Raw genomic sequence first — 19,090 nt, 5'->3', positions numbered from 1 at the left:
AAATTAAATTAAGAAAAAAAAAAAGGTTTTGCACAGCATAAGAATGAGGAAATCCCAGATATGTTAGACTTACTTATTTTTATCTGTCCAGGATCAAGACATCTCGATCTTTTTAAGCTAGGCTCACATGTGGCTCTGCAACATCTATCACAGAGCAGAAGAGTAAAACAAATATTATGCTTATGTTCTAATATGGATTTTTTTCAAGCTATTCTTCTGATCATCTCTCCTTTCATTTAAAACCCATTTACATGGCACCTTTTGAAGCATATCTGCAGCATGGACTACGGAAGCTGCAATGAGGTGGGAGGGTGGGAAGGCGTGGCTGTGCAGAGCAGTAGCATGGGCTGGCACAGATGAGAATGAGATGGAGGCTGTGCCCATGGGAGGTAGGGCACACAGCCAAGCTGCCATATCTCACCAGAAGACTCAGGACAAAAGATGATGATAACCATCGCTTGGCTCAGTGGTTTGCTGTGGCCATTGGCTCCTGCTCCCCATATTGCTGCCCTCTGCAGAAAGAAGAACCTGGCCGATACTCTTCCATTGCCTGATCCTTCTGGAGCCACAGTCTCTGAGCTGCTTCCTTTTCACCTGCATATCCTCCTGATGTCAGGTTACCACCTTTTATTTCCCCACAGTAACATCTTCTGCAGAAAAAACTAACACTTTCACATTCCTTAATTTTCATTTCAGTTGTTCAAAACCAGAATTCATTTCACTTTCAGTGGTAAAGTTCATCACCAAATGATTGTTTTCCAAAAAAAAAACCCAGTAAAATCAAGGGCATTTGGGGTTAATCTGCAAAGAACTTTTAAATATATATGTCATCCACAGAACTGAAGCAAAAGTTTTCTGCATGGCTTTAATCAGTGCTTAGGTTAGATATACTATCATACCCTATCCAAAATGAGATGTTCTGAGTTTATGCTTTAGTTAATTCTGTGGATACTTAAAATACCTCTGGAATATGCTTTGTGATGTTATTAACATAAAGTTAATATTAATGATAAATAGGGAAATAAAATAAATTAGAGTGCATAATGCAAAAGATAGAAGTCCTGAACTCAGTTACTAAACCATGAAACAAGAGACTTCAGCTAAACCAGGATTTTGTTTAAAAAAAAAAAGAAAAAAACAACCAACTTTTTAAAACAAACTAATGTAAATCTGAAAGAAAAAGGTGAGACTTTAATATGGCTGTTGTTACAGGTGAATACATTTCATTTTCCAGAATCACCTTTTTCACTGTTCATCTAAAACTGTAACAGAGCAGCTGTTTGACTTTACTAGCATCGTTTTCTGATCCTGTTCCAAAGACAGTGACTCAACCGGTGTCAGGGTAGACTTCAAAACAAGACTATCACTCAATTAAAAATATTTATAGGCTTAAGAATCAAGTTTGAAGTCCTAATCCAGGGGACATACAGTTCAAAAAAGTTAAGCCTTTAGATGTTTATTTTGACTGAATGACTTCCCATAAACTTAAGTTAGTCCAAGAAAAGAATTAGATTCCCTAGACATACCTGATCACTAGCTGAGGATTTATATTGCTGTTCTCCAGGCTTTAAAAATGGACTGTAGTGATAGTAGTGCGAACTAGCCATAATTCGAAGTCAGTAGATCAATTAAGAACAAATCTGTGAGAAACAGAAGCAGGAACACTGGTGGTTTAGAAAGCAGAATAAGCATGTATTTCTCATCAACTGTACTTTTTACTGAATTAATCCCCCCAAATCCAAAGTTTCCTCATATCTTTTTCTCACACTCTTCAGTATCTACTGCTTGACACAAACTGGGATTTAAACATTACAGTACCGTCACTGAGTAAACAAACATTCCCACATTCATTTTTTTACATCTGGATATGACATTATTTTCTATTGAACTGTCATAATTATGGTGGGTTTTTCTCACAGCACATGTGTATCTGGATTTGAACTTGTCATTATTTGGCTGTTACATTCATTTAAATAGACCTTACTCCTTTCACATGTCATCTTACACCCATAAGATGTTCATTGTATACATCCATTTTCCTATGTGGATTGAGTGGATCCCATAGAAGGGAAGGTCTGGTGTCTTGGCAGTCACAGTGACTCTGGCACAGAATCCCTCAAAAACACTCTCACCTTCACAGAGCTGTGGCAATAGCTTATCCTGCAGCACTGGGATACTACTTTTCTACTACTGCAGTCAGTGCTATCAAATGACTTGCTGGTGCTGTGATGCAGGTGAAAATGCTGGCTGAGGAATAATGCTGTGCCTTGCCCACAGCTGATCACCTTGGCTGCCATGCCTGAAGGAGTGGTGGGTGCTGAGGAGGGACTGCCCTGGGCTGTGTGGAGGCTCTCAGAGCTGCTGGTGTAACGGCCACAAAGAGCATTCAGGCACATCAGCTTTTATTTTTCCCATTTTCATGCCCATATACCTTATAAACATAGGATCATTTAAATGACATCTTAAGCAGAAATATACGATATTAGAAGTGAAAGTATGGAAACCGTGTTCCCTGCATGCCAGAAATCCAAAGAGTGCTAGAGCAGGATCAGCATCTGGGGATTGAAAGCCCAGTGCATTGGGTCTCCAGCTGGAGGATGGAGTCTGGTTTCAAATTCAAGTTGGTCCATATATGTCTGTGCTGAGACTTCCTTAGAGTTTGTATCAGGAACTGCAGGCTATTATGTGATTGCATGTGACTGTTAGCAGTAATTGATGGGGTTTTTGCTGCTCTGTTGAAACAACTCTTCTGTTACCTGCAGAGCTTCCAGAGCAGCTGGAGGAGCATGCTGACACGGGAAGACTGAAGGGCTTAGTGCAGGGTGTGCACCCAGCAGACTCTCGTATGTGGGATTGAGCAGGGCTTAGAGAGTTTATCTCAGCTTTCCCCCTGCCCAAAAGGAGTCACACATCTGTCATCTAACATGCTGCAAGTGAGTGTGTTCAGGTGATAGAATCTCGCCCTGGGGTTTTACCCTAATGTGTTTACACCCTGGGTGATGAACACTGATATCTTCTTCCTTTGAATAAACGAAATAAGGTGAACTCTACCACAGCTGATGAAAGGCCTCTTTTTTTCCAGTTCTTGAATTATTTCAGTGATTCTTTGATGTGCCAGCAGAAAATCCTTCGGCGTTCTTTTTGAGTGGGAACACTCCAGTGGGATGTGTATTGCAACAAAGGTTTCATGTGGGGCTTTTGATCACTTCCCACTTCTCACCAGTCCTATATACAAAGATGGTCTACACCTTTTTTGCAATCACACTGGGACCTACTACTGAGTTGCTTCTCTGTTCTGACCTTTCCAAAGTATTTCAGTCACTACTTACTCCCTGAAACTCACCTCCTGTAAGTACAGCCTCTATTCTCCCCTTTTTAGATAGTTAATTTAGCAATATGCCGTGGGAGTGCACTAAGACATCACTTGGCTGGATGGGCTCTCTACTGAGCAGTCCTGGCTGCTCTAGTTGACTCATCTTTTTGTCATTATTCCTACACAGTCAGTGTTCACACTGTACAATTTCTTAGCAGAAATGTTATGCTCACTCAGATCTTGAACAGCAATAAGTCTTATACTGCTCTGTGCAGACTTCACTACAGTATTTCCCATCCCTTAACAGTTCTTCTTGGACAGCTCTATCTTTTCAATCCACCAGGTCTCATACCATTGAATATTTTGATGTTACACAGTTTCACCTTTTCTTTTTTTAAAAAAATCAGGCTTTTGTGTGATACTTGCTCAAATAACTGACAGAAAACTTCTGCATTTATGATGGCCCATATTCATCAACCTTGAGCTCTCATCAACAATAAATACCAAGCATCAGGTCTGACAAGGCTTGTTTTCATTAGTGTCTTCCACACTTACTACATCAGTATCTTCAGTTTACAACTGATTGGTTCTTTACAAGCAATTACATTATTTTTAGTGACTTTTCTCAGGGCAGGAGTTAAGCTGACCTGCCTAGAGTTCCCTGAGGCTAGCCCTTACTGAGAAGGAGTCTGTCAGAAGCGCAGCCTGACCTTCTGGGGTTGTGCCGGAACCCAATTGTCACCTAACCCAAACACTGGCAGAGAATTCTTTGGCCAAGACCTGAGACTGGGGAGGGAGCTGGCAACTCAGACCAACCAATTTCTTAATATTCATGACATCTTCCCAAGTTACCCAATGGACTGGAAAACACCTGAGATATCTTCAGAAATCCTGAGTACCATCCTCCTGCTTTCTGTTTGTGCTGGTTTTGGCTGGGATAAAGTTAATTTTCTTCATGGTAGCTGGTGTGGGGCTCTGCTTTGGATTTGTGCTGGAAACACACAAATTTGTGGTGTTGATAATACAGGGATGTTTTAGCTGTTGCTGAGCAGTGCTTATACAGAGACAAGGCCTCTCGCACCACTCCACCAGTGAATAGGCTGGGGGTGCACATGGAGTTGGAAGGGTACACAATCAAGACAACTGCCCCCAGCTGACCAAAGGGATATCCCATACCGTATGGCATCATGCTCAGCATATAAAACTGGGTGGGGAGAAGAAGGAAGGGGGAAACATTTGGAGTGATGGCATTTGTCTTCCCTGGTCACCCATGTTATGGGTGCTAGAGCCTGCTGTCCTGGGGATGGCTGAACACCTGCCTGCACATGGACAGCAGTGAAGTCCTTGGTTTGCTTTGCTTGAGTGCACAGCTTTTGCTTCACCTGTTAAACAGCCTTTATCTCAAGCCACAAGTTTTCTCACTTCTCTTCTAATTCTCTCCCCATCCCACCAGGGGAGAGTGAGCAAGCAGGTGTGTGGGACTTAGTTGCCAGCTGGGGTTAAACCACAACACTCATTCTTTGCCCTCACCAGCAGATGGAACAGCTACACTGAGTAGCCAGCATGGCCCAACACTAAGATTTGTCTCTCCCTAAGATTTCTAAACATACCCTTATTAGTCTTCCTAATCATTGGCTTCATATCCTCACTACTGTAGGGTTTGCCTGAGAATGTGCAGATGGGCAACATAACAGGCATCCAGGCATTTCTAAGGAAACAGGAAAAAACATACTCTCTTCCGTGACCTTCACACGCCTTGCCTGTTCACAGGTATTTTCCTGACTATGCTAAGTCAGGAGCCAGTCCTGCTAGTGGTACTGTTGTTTCTGCCTGATTAGAATGGCAAAGGAAATATTTCTCTGGTTGGTGACACAAACCACATGTGACAATTCTAGGAAACCGGGTTGTCAAAAATAGATTTACTTTTTAAGAAGTAAACTATATGAATTAAAAATCCTCCTAATTTTATTCTCCAATTCAGGAAATGCCATGAGATGACACAAAATTTTTCATTTATTAATGCCTGGAAAGAGGAAAGCTGGTTCCATTTCAGACACCATCAGATAATACCTTTGCCAGAGGATGTTATTACAGTTTTAGGCTAAATATATAATATAAATAACCTGTCTTATGCTGTACAAAAAAATCTCTGCTGGCTGGAAACAATTATTGTGAGATAATACATGGAAGTTTGCCAGCTGGGCTTGTTACATTTTCTAACTCTACATTTATAATTTACATTAGTGCTCAGCACTATCTCCAAGCACAGCCAAGGCTCTATTGCTCTATTTATGAACCTACGTTATGTATCAGTGATAAAATTACAGGGCTGAAGTAAACCATGCAGTGAAGTCATCTAAACCAAATCCTTAGAAGAGATTCATTTCCATTCAGGAAACACTCACCACCTCTAAGTGGACCACATACAATATGAGTGAGTTATCATTCCAATTATTCGGCCAGCTTTACAACTTGCCAGTGGCTCAATGCCAGCATTTTACTTAACAGGCTAATAAAAATTTGATTGTCAAAGCCACCAGGTTAGCCACACACACAGAAGCAGCTGAGGGGCAGAGAGTGAGCTGTAGGAGCAATTGCCACAGCAGCCACCTTGGTCAGACACAGGGCCAAGGTATTGTCTGTTACGTCATGGCCTGCGCTCAGTAATAAAATTAATCAAAAATACTCCCAAGAGCTATCTGGGCCAAAGAGCAGGTGGACATAAACCCCAGTTTTCCCTCCACCAGTGATCTGTGGAGAAAGGTTAAGTGTGGGAAAAAGTGTCCTGCCAAGCCTGTCCTGGGACAAAGGATGTACATAGGGAGGGCAGTCATCCCTCCTCTGCCCACCAGTGTTTGAAAGGGAATGCAGGGCAGAGATGGACAGGGAAGCAGAGGGAGCAAATGGCTTCCACAGTTTTTTGCATTCCTGGATCAGCAAGCTGTGATTGCACAGGAGGTGAAATCCTAGGAAAACCAGGAACAGAATCTCACAAGCAGATCACAGGACCAGATTTTTACAGAGAAAACAGACCTTTATCATGTAGCAGCTTGTCAGCAAACTCAGTATGCAACAGGGTGTGCCTACGAAGAAACTCTGGGAGGGTTGTTTTAATGTGACCTATATTTTCTTGGTCTGATCAGAGAGAACTGGAAAAATCTCTATGGGAACAAGTGTCTGGATGGAGATAAGGCTACAGTTGCAGTTCATGGTTGCTGTGTGATTTGCTATGGAAACAGATAAACATGGGTCCATTCAAAATGTTGAAGTTAGCCCCTGGGAAACCTTCTCCCGGTGAAATGAAAGCCGTGGAAACTATGTGCATGCCTGCTTTTAAATGGCTGAGTGAGACTGAAAGTTTTGTTTCCCTTTTCACTTTCATTCCCTTACTACTTGTGCAATACTTATTTTAGAGTGAAAAAAGGAACAGGAGCAAAAATGCTCACTTGGCTTTTTGAAGTCAGACCAAATGCTTTGTATGTAGCAGATAGGACTTTGGGCCAGGGGAAGGTTGTTGCAAGGCTCTGTCAGCTGCTGTGCTCAGGTGCAATTTGTGCTAACTGCCATGGTGCGAGCAGAAGTCTGGCACCCGGGAGGGCAGTGTTGGTCTGAGGGAAGATACTCTGATCTCTGCTCCCCATCCATTGGACATATGCCAAAACACTGCAAAAGCAGGATTTGTACTAACTTTGGGTCCCCAATTCAAAGCTCATAAGTTAGGATATTTGTCTGTCTTACTGGCAGATCATGGCAGGAGATCAGTTTTCACAAGGTCTTACAACAGCCATAAAAACTGACCTTCTGGAGGCTCCCATCTCTCCCAATTGACTGCAGAGGGAACCAAGGAAGATCACCCGAAGTGTGAAGAACCCCAAACTGTGGGAGACAACTCTGGGCTACATAAACAGCCCTTGTGAAAACAACCAGAAAGAGAGAAAGTGGTGCATATGGTTTGGCAGAAAGTAAGAGGGAAAAGCAAGAGAAATAGGGAAGCTAAAAGAGGACAAGGGGAAGAAATGGAAAGGAATGAACATGAGTGGTAGGAGGGAAAGCAACTGGGAAACAGGAAATAATGAAGGGACTAAGGAGGGAAAAAGTGTCTGAGAGATCAAGCAGAGGACAAATGAGATGCCAGAGCATCACGTGGAGAAGCCCTCATCCCCATGCTCTGGCAGAGGACCAGCAGCTGCCTGCAGCTACTGGAGTCACTGGCTCAGCCACCCCCGGGGCCTGAAGGGAGCCTGGCATGAAGGACACTGCAGTTTGCTCTCTCAGGGCCACTCCTGCAATGGCCCCTTCTGCCATTCCTGGTAACAGCAGAAATTTAGCACTTGGTCATCAGCAGCCAGAGAATGAAATTGTCTTTTCCTCATGGCAAATGTACAGCACTGTTCAGCAGACACAGGGCAGGACTTCTGGTGTGTGGTACCAGCAGGGGGAATTTTTCAGTTTTCTGTTTTCAATTCTCTTTAGATGTGAAATAGTTGGCAAATTATTCAGGGCTTTTTCCTTGCTCTGCTGCCAAAATTATCACAGCATGATCAAGGCAAGGTAAGCACAGAGAAGCCTCCAGACACATTCAGCTTGCGCTGGGAATCTCTGCAAACACTTTTGGTTTAATTGTTAAATGTCTTTCATACTTACCATGTACTTGGAAAGTTACACAAATAGGTATGTTATACAAATCCAATGATTAAAGGTCACTTACTAGTTCATAACAGTAAATATACTGCTGACTGGCAAAGTTAAATACAGTTAACAGAAAAGAATGTGGGAGACATTAGCCAGTGTAATTACTTTAATAGTGTCTATTATCTTTTATGGAGTTTTTACAAAATGCACACACTGTGAAGATACCAAATTAGAAATAAAACTCCAGTAGAACCAAGCCACAACTTAACTATTTAAACCATTGGTAAAAGGACTAGAAAAGGACTCCTTGCAGCTGGATTATTAAGTACTGCAAAATGTAGTGAGACGCATTTTTTCTTTGAGAAACCTTCCTGATCACTGCTTGATACCCCGCAGAAGCATTCCTGAAGGGTGAGCCTGGTCATCTGGGATGCAAGCATCCAGGCTGTGGCTGCATGGCACTGCGGTCTAATGTGCCGCAGAGCTGCCACGAGAGGCCGAGGGAAGGAGAGAGGAAATTCTCACAATTGCCTGTTTCCCCGCAATGCATTAAACGACTGAGTGATCACAGGCCACAACTGAATTACAGGAGTGAGTCACAGAGTTCAAAACAAGAGCATCCACTAATTGTTTCATAGAAGAGGCTCAGGAAAGTATGAAGAAGGATTTTGTAGGATATTCTTTTACTAATTGTGAGCTTTGTAGTCTTTTGTAGCAAAGCCAGACGTTCTGATCTGAGAGTTTATTTTACGACTCATAGACCAGGGAGGGCTGTGTTCCAGGGCTGGGCATCCATCCCTCATGGGCAGCTTTTACTGCTGTGAGCCTGGAATAGCTTTGAAGCTGTCTTCTGGAGCTCTCAGACACCAGCAGATGGCAAATGGGAGGAGGGGATAAATGGCCTTATTCCCAGTCTAGCTGTCCCATCCGCTCTGTGCAAATGTTTTGGTCAGTTTGATTAAGATTTGTTCACCTACATTTCAGGCATTCAAGGCAAGAAGATGATCCTGTAATTTTTTTTTTTACAAATACGCCTATCCCCAAGCCTCCAGACTTGGATGTCTCAATGATCAGCCACTGAGCCTTGCTCAATGGGGCTGTAGAGCCACATACAAGATACGGAAAAGCTCCTGGCTTCTGGTGGAGGTTTACTTTATCAGGGCTGGATCACCATCATCATTTTGGGTGATGAGTGGGAATGAATGGGGGTACAGGAGGCATGTGAATCCAGGGCCCTGCTTTACCACAGTCTGTATCTGCATCCTAAGTGTGTAGTGGAGTGTCACAAAAAGACGACTCATCAGTGCTCCTGTGACACTGTTATACCCTGGTCATGGGCACTGAGGATGTGTATGAGAGGGATGAATGCACTTGCAGGCCCAGGGGTTGCACAAACATCTGGGGACATGCTGCAGGTTAGAAAAAGGGGTGAATCGTCATTCTGGCGATCTGAAGATGAAGATGGATTCCACAGTGCTAATTGCCACAGGGTTACAAGCAGACTGCAATTTTACAGCTGTGGGACTGCCTTGTGGCTGCGCTTCCACCCTTCCCTACTCCTTCCTGACCCACCACCCCCAGCAAGCTGCTGTGGTTGAGTCACACACAGCCCACTTGCTTTTACCATGCTGATTCCCTTGATCTCTTTGGCCTACGTCTTGGACAATCAGTTTGTTACTCCTTCTGGGTAACTCAGCTTCTCTAAATACTCTAGCCCCTGATTTATCTGAATTGTGTCATGTCCTTCTCCCACAGCTCCACCTCTATGTGTGCTCTTAGTTATTTGCATTCAATTTCTGGAATCCAGGAATGCAGAAAACGGTCCAGGATTCAACCTGCACTAGTGGTATATAAATATCTGCCAAAATTTTTTTTTTAGCACATGCTAGGTTACTGTGTACTCATTTCTCTAGGTAATTTCAGATTCTTGGTCTCCAGCTGCTGTCCAGTTGGAAACCCTGAGTTTTAGCTTCCTCCTGTTCTCTCTGTCCTTTGAGGCATGATATCTCCTCTCATTCTTACCACCAACTTTCTGGTTCCATATACAGAAAAGGATCACAGGGTACCTGCTGGACTGTTGTTTTTAGAGCTAAGGCTTATTCAGTGTCTCAACAGGCATCCTTGCAAATCAATGCTAACCAAGGCTCAGTGAGTCTTTTGTCTGGAGTCACGTTCTTTTCAAATTTCAGTCCCAACCTGAGATAAAAATATCAACAGAGAAAGCAGATGAATCAAAATGGGATTTGCAGTTTGGTGGAGAAAAGACCCATGAAGACAGATTTGCTTGGCAGAAGCTCAACTGGTGGGATCAGAGTCAGGCAGGAAAGATTTTATGCAGACATAGTGATTTTTTCCCATTGAGATGATCTGGACACAAAAATTGTAATGCCCAAGAGCTAAAGCCCCTTCCAACACAAACCACTCCATGATTCTATGACGATCTCACCCTTGTTTTTTTCTGAGTGAAAAAATTAAACACTGGCTGCTTGTGGACCTGTCCTCCTCTCAGGGTTCACTTGTGAAGAGAGGTCCCTGCTATTGGGAGCAGCTGGGTTTCTTTGCATTTTTCTTCTATCTGAATTTTTATCAAAAAATGAAGACAAACATTTTTTTCATTACCAAAACAGTGGAAAAATTAGCAGGCTGGGAAGGTGAACAAAAATTGGAAAATCTTGCCAAAAATTGGAAATTTTCCATGTTTTGAACTTGGATTTAATCCAAAATCCATTTGGAGTAAACGTACTTGTGAAATTATTGTCAGAAAAGTGAGAGTTAGCAAAGAGACCTGCCAGGATTCAGAAGGAGCACAAGTTAACAGAAAACTATCACCATTTACTAGAATAGTAACATTTATGGTCTTATGTTTAAAACAACAGCTTGGTCTCAGATGCCTAAAAAAAATTGCAGTACTGCCAAGTCATTAGCTTACAAAGCTCCAGGCCCTGTCTACACACAAGCCTGCCATCAGTTTAACTAAAATCACTATTTAATCCATTTAGAGCAATCAGCACAACCCTTTTTTGGGTAACCAAATTAACCTAAATCAGTACAAGCCTGTTGCAAACAGAGACAAACAATTTAAGGACACTGACATCAAAACCTGCGTTAGCTCAGGCAGTGTGAGTTTTGTGGCAAGGCAGGAGCTCAGGTCACACCAGGGAGACGCTGCAATGGTCCTTTTTACACTGTAAAGCTGTGCCTGAAGCACATCCAGCGGCAGCTTTGTGATCTCAAGTGATCTCTCCTGCATGTTGCAACATGCATGGTTCGGATTCCCACAGCTTCTCCACCGCTTCCACGTGCCCTGCTCGTTTAGGAGCTGAGCTCCCCTCACCCTGTCCTTTTCCCAGCCCTGAGCCCTGACAAACCCAACCATTCTGCTGGGGGAGCTTGAGGTGAAAGGTGTAAGACACGACTGGCTCCATCAGAAAGCGTTCAGCTTCAATGACCCAGGAAACCTTGTTTAAACTCGATTCTCCTCTGCTGTAATGCATGAGAGCCCAAGTACAGACACAGCCCTTTATACCAATATCTTCCCTCCCCATGTTTGCAGCTGCCTGGCCAGGAAACCAGGTCTCTTCTCAGGAGACCTCCTGCATCCTTCTCATGGTAAGCAAGGAGGAAAACACCAGCAGCAGCTGGCCCAGAGCACAGGCTGTTCCCCCGATGTGCAGGGTCCCAGTTGCTGTGGCTGTGCTCAGCCCCTGTAGGGGCTGCCCAGTGCTCTCCCATAGTGAGCAGGGGGGCAAAGCTCCCAGCAGGGCCACCCTCCAGCCAAACACAGCATTCACCTGGAAGGAGCCCGGGCCCAAAGTGGGCTCAGGGATTTCCTCAGCTCAGTTTAGTTAGCTGAGTCAGTAACCTGCAATGGCTCTCACACTCTCCAAGGGCTTGCCCAGGCCCCCCTTGAGCCACTTTACCCACATGGTATCCATGGGTGAGGGGCTCCCCAGGTCTCCATCCACTATGCAAGGCACCAGCTCCTGCTCCTGCTCTGAGCCAGGCTATGGCCAGCCACAGTTGTTGGTGTCTAATTCTTCACTTGACAGAGATGGTAAATGGTTGCTCCATATCCACATTCTTTATGGCACACGTAACTCTGCAGACCTCTATTAAAGCCTCCCTATCCAATCCACTGGACTTCCACAGTTTCCTTTCATAGAGAAACCATTCCCTACCTTTAGTCATCCTTTCTGCCCTTCTCAGTTCTGCCCTTTTCCAGTTCTGCTATATCCTTTCTGAGATAGGGGAACAGAGTCACACTCAAAAGCAGGTGACCCAGGGATTCATACCATGACATTACAGCATATTCTTGTCTTTATTCCTAGTCTTCATAATTCCTAACATATGATTGGCTTTTTTGCTTCTTGACAAGCATTGAGTTGATATTTTCTTGGAAAAAATCCCAGTATTTTGAAGGGGTACACAGGGATTATTTTTCCCTATGTGTTATCGCTTCACATCCACCTGCATTCAGTCTATTTCCCCATCTTGTCGCTCTGCAGGTCTGTATTGCTCTTCTGCATTTATTTTAGTCAATTGTTGTCTTTACTACAGTGGATGTCTCACCATAAGGAAACTCACAAAATCAAACAAACCTTACAGGTCACTTCATTTTTCACATCTTTATGTGCATGCTCCATGTGTGTGCACAGGGTGGCGGAGAGGGAAGTGCACAGGAAATAAGGCAAAAATACAAGCATGTACTCATACACCAGTTATTCCATTTTCGGGTGTTGCATCAGCAAACCCCCATGGTAACACCCTATTGCAAAATGTGACTCCCAAATCAAAGGAAATCAGCATCAGAAGAGAAGCAGGGCCACGGGCAGGCCAGGGAAGGGCTGCCAAGGTTTAGAGAGAGCTTTGTAGCTGCCTATCTCTGTGTTTTCCTGTTGCCAAGAAGGAGCATCAAGTTCAGCTTTCAGAATTCCTGGTGACCTCAGGGGAGCTTTGAGCTTTGACCTGAGGGATGTAGTTGCTGAGTTTCAGTAGGTTAGAGATGCCACTAATTTCCCCATCAGAGCCAGGGACATCAAAATGGTTTTACTGAAAACACCAGCTGGAATCTCACTTGAGTTTATCATAATGACTGAGAGGACTCAAAGTGTCTCCTACCTTTATACACAGTGCATGTTGGGTCCTGTACATTCAGAGGTTCATATGAAATCTCAGTCTTTGTTAAGCTGCGGCAGAAAAAGACGGAAATCCCTCTGAAACCTGTGATCTTCCAGAGGCAAAGGAACTGCTTTAAAACAAACCAGCATCTCCTTCCTCCCGTGGCTGTAATCCAGAAGGCAGTTTACATTAATGAGGTATCTGGCCCCCAGCTAAGCTACAAAAAGCCAAAGATGCTCAGATACGACTGTGACAATGTAACATAAAACAGGGCTAATTTTGTATTGTAGAGTGCCTGGGTAAAAGCAGGTTTCTGCAGCCACACATCCAGACACACCAGTCTCACCCGATCATTTCCAGTGTGCCAGTCCACCACCCTGGAACTGGGTACAGGATGGACAGGAACTCTGGGTGTAAGAACAGGGGATCTATGCTCTTCTATGGCTTTCAGTCCCAAAGTGGGTATCCTGTGAAAGGTAGCCTGTAGAAGAAGGACTTCACATTATTCTTGAACGACCTTTAGAAGAATAAAGAAGAATCTCCATAGAGACAGGGCCACTATTTTTAATTCTATTGATGCAATTTTGCAAGTGATTGGTTTTGGTGCCTTTCCACTGGGACAATCCAAGAGATAACTGTGGTTGTGTCATGCCCTTAAAAAGCCTACTGCGAAGTTTCATCATCCCTGTGCTGTGGTGCATGCCACGTCTCTCCCAGACAGCACGGGGCAAGAGAGAGACAAGGGACCAGGACACCAGAAGGCACCAGCACACCTTTAGCATTAACTGGACAATGTCCTAGGGTTTAAACACCAACCACAGCCCCCCTCTGTTCAGAGAGCATGGCACAGCCACTTCTTTTATCCTACAGACACACAGTGGGTTTGAAGCCTCTTGTGCTTTCTTAGCTGAGGGTTTGCTGTGACAACGGCAGTCAGAGCAGGGAAGCATGCAGGCACAATTCACACATGCAGAAGCATTTGATTTTATACCAGGAGTTTAACAGCAAAAAAAGGTTTGCTTTTTTTTTTTTTTTGTATAGGTAGCATGATTAGAATATAAATTCAGGAATTTAGGACTCTGGTCTACTTATTAGCACTGGTACTCCTTGAAAATACTAGTTCAAATAAGAGCATTTGTATAATTCACAAATCTGAAAAAACATGTCTAGTCAAAGTTTCTCATGGCTTTTTATTTATTTGTCTTCAAAACACCATATAAAAATATGATGAGATATAAAATAAACATATGCTATTCCCTGGTATTCCCCAGATTTCCAAGTAGTAGAACATGCGAAGTATAAATTATTACTATCAGAGGCCTACCTAAGTCTATAAGTGAAGTTTATACCACACCACTAATCGTGTTTAGAAGAACTTAAAGAGAAAACAAAAAATAACTTGTAACTCAAAACCAAAAGCTTGAGCACTCCACAAGCTGGACACTAGGTGGCAGAAATATTATACGTTCTCTAATAATGAACAAACACCCTTTCAGTAAGAAGGCAGGTCCAGAGAAGTTATAGCATATACCTCAAATAAATTGGAAGTTTATAGTGTCCCTATGTTTCCTGATCAGTCCCAGAAGAGCACATGCCCTGTTAAGGTCGGGTTGAAACCTTTTATGTTCTTTACAACAGGCATTACCATTTAGTCACAACCCCAGGCCTCTTGCCACAAATGGCCATGGCTTCCCTTTCCCCATAGAGCATATTTTTAAAGGAGGACCCAGGTAAGCCCTACCCCATTTAAGAGATGATAAAATTTTTTGTAGTGAGGTAAGGATCTCAAATGAGCCCAAGTGATTTAGGAACCTCGGTGTAGCTGTGGGTTGGTAGCTCACCCCAGGTAGCTCAAATTAAGAAATAAGGATCTACATTATTTACTAAGTATCGCTTTGCTCCTGTAAAGCAGCATTTCTCCTGCAGCCCATCAACCATGTGCCACCACAGGCAGAGGCTTAGCTGAAAAGGCTAGAAAAAACGCTTGGGAAGGAGGCAAAGGAAACAGGTGTCAGCATATGTCCTGCCCACACCTTGCCCTCTTCTTTGTGCCCTGTCAGCAAAGACACATAAAATATAAATAAAATAATTCATAAATATAAAATAGAAGGCATCAGAACTTTATGAAGGCCACCAGGAGGTTCTGCATCTGTGTTTCTGACACCATCTCCTGCTCACTGGGCACGTGTAAATGCACATATGTGGCAGGTCACAGACCTGCACATGCAAGTGACCTCAGCATTTCGGTGGTGCAGCTTCCGCCCTTGGCTGACTCTGGGAGCAGAAGGAGCTGAGGCTCACAGCCGTGAGAGCTGGGCTGGAGGTTAAAGAGCCACATCAAGTTCCAGGCTCCTGACTGATTTGCTGTATGGCCTGACACAACTTACTCATCTTCCCTTGCAGCCCTGGCATCTGCTGCCTGTCACATTTCCTTCCAGGTGTGGGGTACAAAGCAAAACATACCTTCCAACAGTACTTGCTTCAAGGAGAGAAACAACCCTTGTTTCCTCCTAAAACAAGACTCCTGGCACTTAACAATGTTTCTGTGACATCTGAACTCCCAGGATGGACTGTTCAAGCACATCCTTTGCCCCTCTGGTTCCTGCCCCAAGCATAAAAAAGCTCATTTTAACAAAAATCAGCACTATTTCCAGATCAGTTTTTTCAGCTTCTCTTCTTGGGGCCATCTGAGGAGAGGACCTTGAGGAAGAATTAAATGGAACTAGTAGGACCCTTCCACATTAAAAGGGACTTGCAAGCCTGCAGGAAAGCTTAGGGTTGCAGGAGAAGTACCCAAACCTAGATGATGTCCCACAAAACCTGCACTGCACCAATAGCCAAGAAACAGTTTATGATGAGCTCAAGAAGTCATCTGACCTGTGTTGTGGCAGTGGAGGAGCAGAGCACACACAGCAGCGCCTTTCTTTGGGGGGAATGAACATCTGCATGACATGAAAACACCACTAGGGAAAAGAAAAAAAAAAACAAAAAGAGAATGAAGCCACATATCACTGGTCTGCAAAATCCAATAGTGGAGGCTCAGAGTTCAGCCCCCCCGGGTGGCCAGAGGGACACCAGAGCCAGCCTGTCCAGCCTGTGGGAGGAGTTGAGAAAGGAATCATCACATCACTTTTGGCCAGTGTTCAGGGAGGCACCGACTGGCTCCAGAAGAAGTCATCAGCAAGTCTCTTCTTCTACATTCTGCAAATAGGCCTTTCAAAGGAATGATGGGTGAGGTAAAAAGAGGTAGAGTTGGTGGGAAATCAAACTCCTCAAAGACAACCTTCCTCAGAATTGGAGAAGAAACTTCTTTCATGTTTGTAGGTAATTTTCCTTGGCTCGTGATGATTGCAAACCTCAGAATAACTATGGTTTGCTCACCTGCAAAAGCAGCATGAGGTCTGCCCACCCATCCATGACACACGGCACCATGGCTTCTGTAGGACATACGCACCAGGCCTTATCCAAATGCAGGAATACCAGACCTCTCCCCTCAGAGCATAAATTTCCAAATTTGAAGGTGCAAGTAGACAAATCTACCTAAGAAATCGGCCGATTCCTCTTCCTGCACGGAAATGTTTTACCCCAGGATTCCAGCTAAACACGGAAAAGACTGAACCATGGGATGGACATAGGCAATGGCTCAAAAGAACAGTACAGCCTAAGAGAAAAGGTTTTTCAAACCACCACAAGGATAAGTAAAGAAAGGGAAGAAACAGAGAGGGGGTTGAAGCAGCAATGACAGCGAAATGGACCCGTAAACAGCACACAAGGGGAAAACTGTGGTCACCGTAAGCATTCCTTTATGTTAAAAACTGTATCTAACCATGTTTCTAACAACTGTGGATGACAGTGATTCACACATCAAGGTTTGTGGCTATCAATATGTGGGTGAAGGGAATGTGGATGGGAAGTAGGGTCGTATGGGAACTGAGAGCTTGTTGATTTGTGACAGCATGACTGGAAGCCTGCAAAACCTGCTCAGTCCAGGACCTGCAGGTTCTCAGCTTCTCAGGAAATCAAGTTCCCCTTATTTATGGCCCAAGGCTAGATCAATGCTTTGGGGACCTTGTGGTAATTTTAAATTCAGTTCCTACGGTCAGCTCCAAGTCTCTTTTATAGCTGAGTCACCTGGTTTCGAAGTGTTGTTCCAACTTCTTGCAGGGCTGTCTTCCTGTCACACGTCCTCCCCAGTCCCACCCTAATTGCATGTGCACCCGCTGTCCTGTGGCTCAGCCTGCTCTTCCTCCATGCTGTCCCACTCCTTGCCACTCTTCCCCTCTTTGTCTCTACCTCACTTCCTTCCATTTCGCCTCTCCACTGGCCTTCGCCCTTTCCAACTAACCCTTTACTGTCACACTCCAGACTTTCTGAAGTTTTGACAAGTTTCTTTTCCAAAATGGGAAGTGGTAAACCAACCTACTACTACACATCATCTTCTCGTAAAAATCCTGTGACTTTATCTCCCCCACCTTTTACCATCTTCCTTTTGTTTGTCTTGGCTACCCTCTTCCCTACTCTTAAACTACAAACTCTTTGAGGGCAGTACCAGAATCCAGTCTGGATTCCATAAGGCACCTAATATGCTAAATATTATAAAAGATCCTTTTTCTTTTTTCTTTTCTTATTTTTTTTAATTTTGATTTTCAGTAAACTCACTGAAAATCCAAGTAAGCAGGACTTTAAGTAGGCAGACATACATGTCTTGTCAACAGGAAATTTCTCTTGCATAACTTCTCTGGCAGTTCTGGAAAGCTAAATGCGGGTGGGTTTATTTTCCTCACTGCAACTTAACAGTCAGGAAAAAAAAGTGAACCCATAAAGAAAAATCATTTCTGAGAAAGGAGATTCCAGAAAGGCAGATGATTTTTAGCACGCAGAGCTGCCCTCGTGAAACATCTGCTATGACGTAGTCCTGTTCTGGCTGTAGACCAAACGTATCAATAGCTCCATAGAGTAATGGGATAAGAAATGGGAAAACTGCCACTGCTTGTTTAGCAGCTTGTTTTGCTGATAAATGTCTGTCACTTTTCAAATAGCTACAGCGCAATTGTTTTTGGGGGAAAATATTTCCTTGCGAAGGAGGTTTGCAGGCCATTAGCTACTTCCCATCTGTGCCGGTGTTTTAACACACTGCACATACACTTTGCTCCCTATTAGAAATTATTCACAGCTTTTGATTATGGGCAGGCAGCCTGAAGTTTAGAAATCATGTCTGTCATTAAAAAGATTCCTCTTGCCCTATTGAAAATTTAAATCTCAAAATCAGTAGAACCAGTGTGTATTTTTTGAAAGAGCATCTACTTTTAAGGATTGCTAGGGAAAAAATGCACTCTTTTTAGGCATCTGTAATTTTAAAATGATTGTACAAAAGCAAGAGCTGACTAAAGTGGTGGCCACTGTGTGCTTGTTCCATGGCTAGAGGCAGAATGTCACTAAGCCAAGTACAGCTATGTGCTGGAATTCATCTCATCCCTTTTCATGAAGATTTTTTAATTCCACCTGATAGCTGCTAGGACAGACAAGAGACAGACCTCTGTTTAGTATCCCATGATACCTCTAAAAATATCTGGTTTTGCTTGACACACTTACACTCAACAAGCAATTACTTGCAATAAATTTAGCTGTGCCAAAAGAGACAGAACTATACTCTTAGCTGCATCAACTGAACTTGATGTATACACTCAGGGGAGGGGACACTCCAAAACTATTCCTATTCCTATCAGCAAGTATCCTTCTCCTTTCCTTCCTCTCCTCCCATCAGAGGGAAAAAGAAACAGAGAAAAAACAAGGACAAACGTAAAAATGTGGGTACTGTTGCAGGTTTGTTCCAGGGATATACTTGGGTTTTTGTCATCTGAATCCTTTGCTTTGATTTTTTTTAATTCAAGAGGATCACATGAAGTTTCTATTCTAACTAGTTTTTAGACTTCATAGAATAAAGTTAAGGGAGAAAGAATAAAGAGATTCAGGAATAGAAAGTACCCACTGAAGTATGAATATAGAAGTGGAGTGAGACTTCCAAGT

At 43.5% G+C, this 19,090-nt stretch overlaps 1 long non-coding RNA gene across 1 annotated transcript; it reads right to left on the bottom strand.

Moving 5' to 3' along the window:
* Positions 1-1,372: 1,372 nt before the first annotated feature.
* LOC113953733 lies at positions 1,373-13,534 on the bottom strand. The gene is made up of 4 exons (XR_003529992.1): positions 13,410-13,534; positions 13,064-13,228; positions 10,012-10,141; positions 1,373-1,640 (listed from the first exon to the last, which is right to left on the bottom strand). It is a non-coding gene; the product is annotated as an uncharacterized LOC113953733 (long non-coding RNA).
* Between the last annotated feature and the right edge of the window lie 5,556 nt (positions 13,535-19,090).

This window comes from Corapipo altera, unplaced genomic scaffold (assembly GCF_003945725.1).
Source record: "Corapipo altera isolate COAL_440 unplaced genomic scaffold, ASM394572v1 2c, whole genome shotgun sequence".
Lineage (NCBI taxonomy): Eukaryota > Metazoa > Chordata > Aves > Passeriformes > Pipridae > Corapipo > Corapipo altera.
Note: the sequence above shows the minus strand (reverse complement) of the source record. Positions and strands in the feature narration are given on the sequence as shown.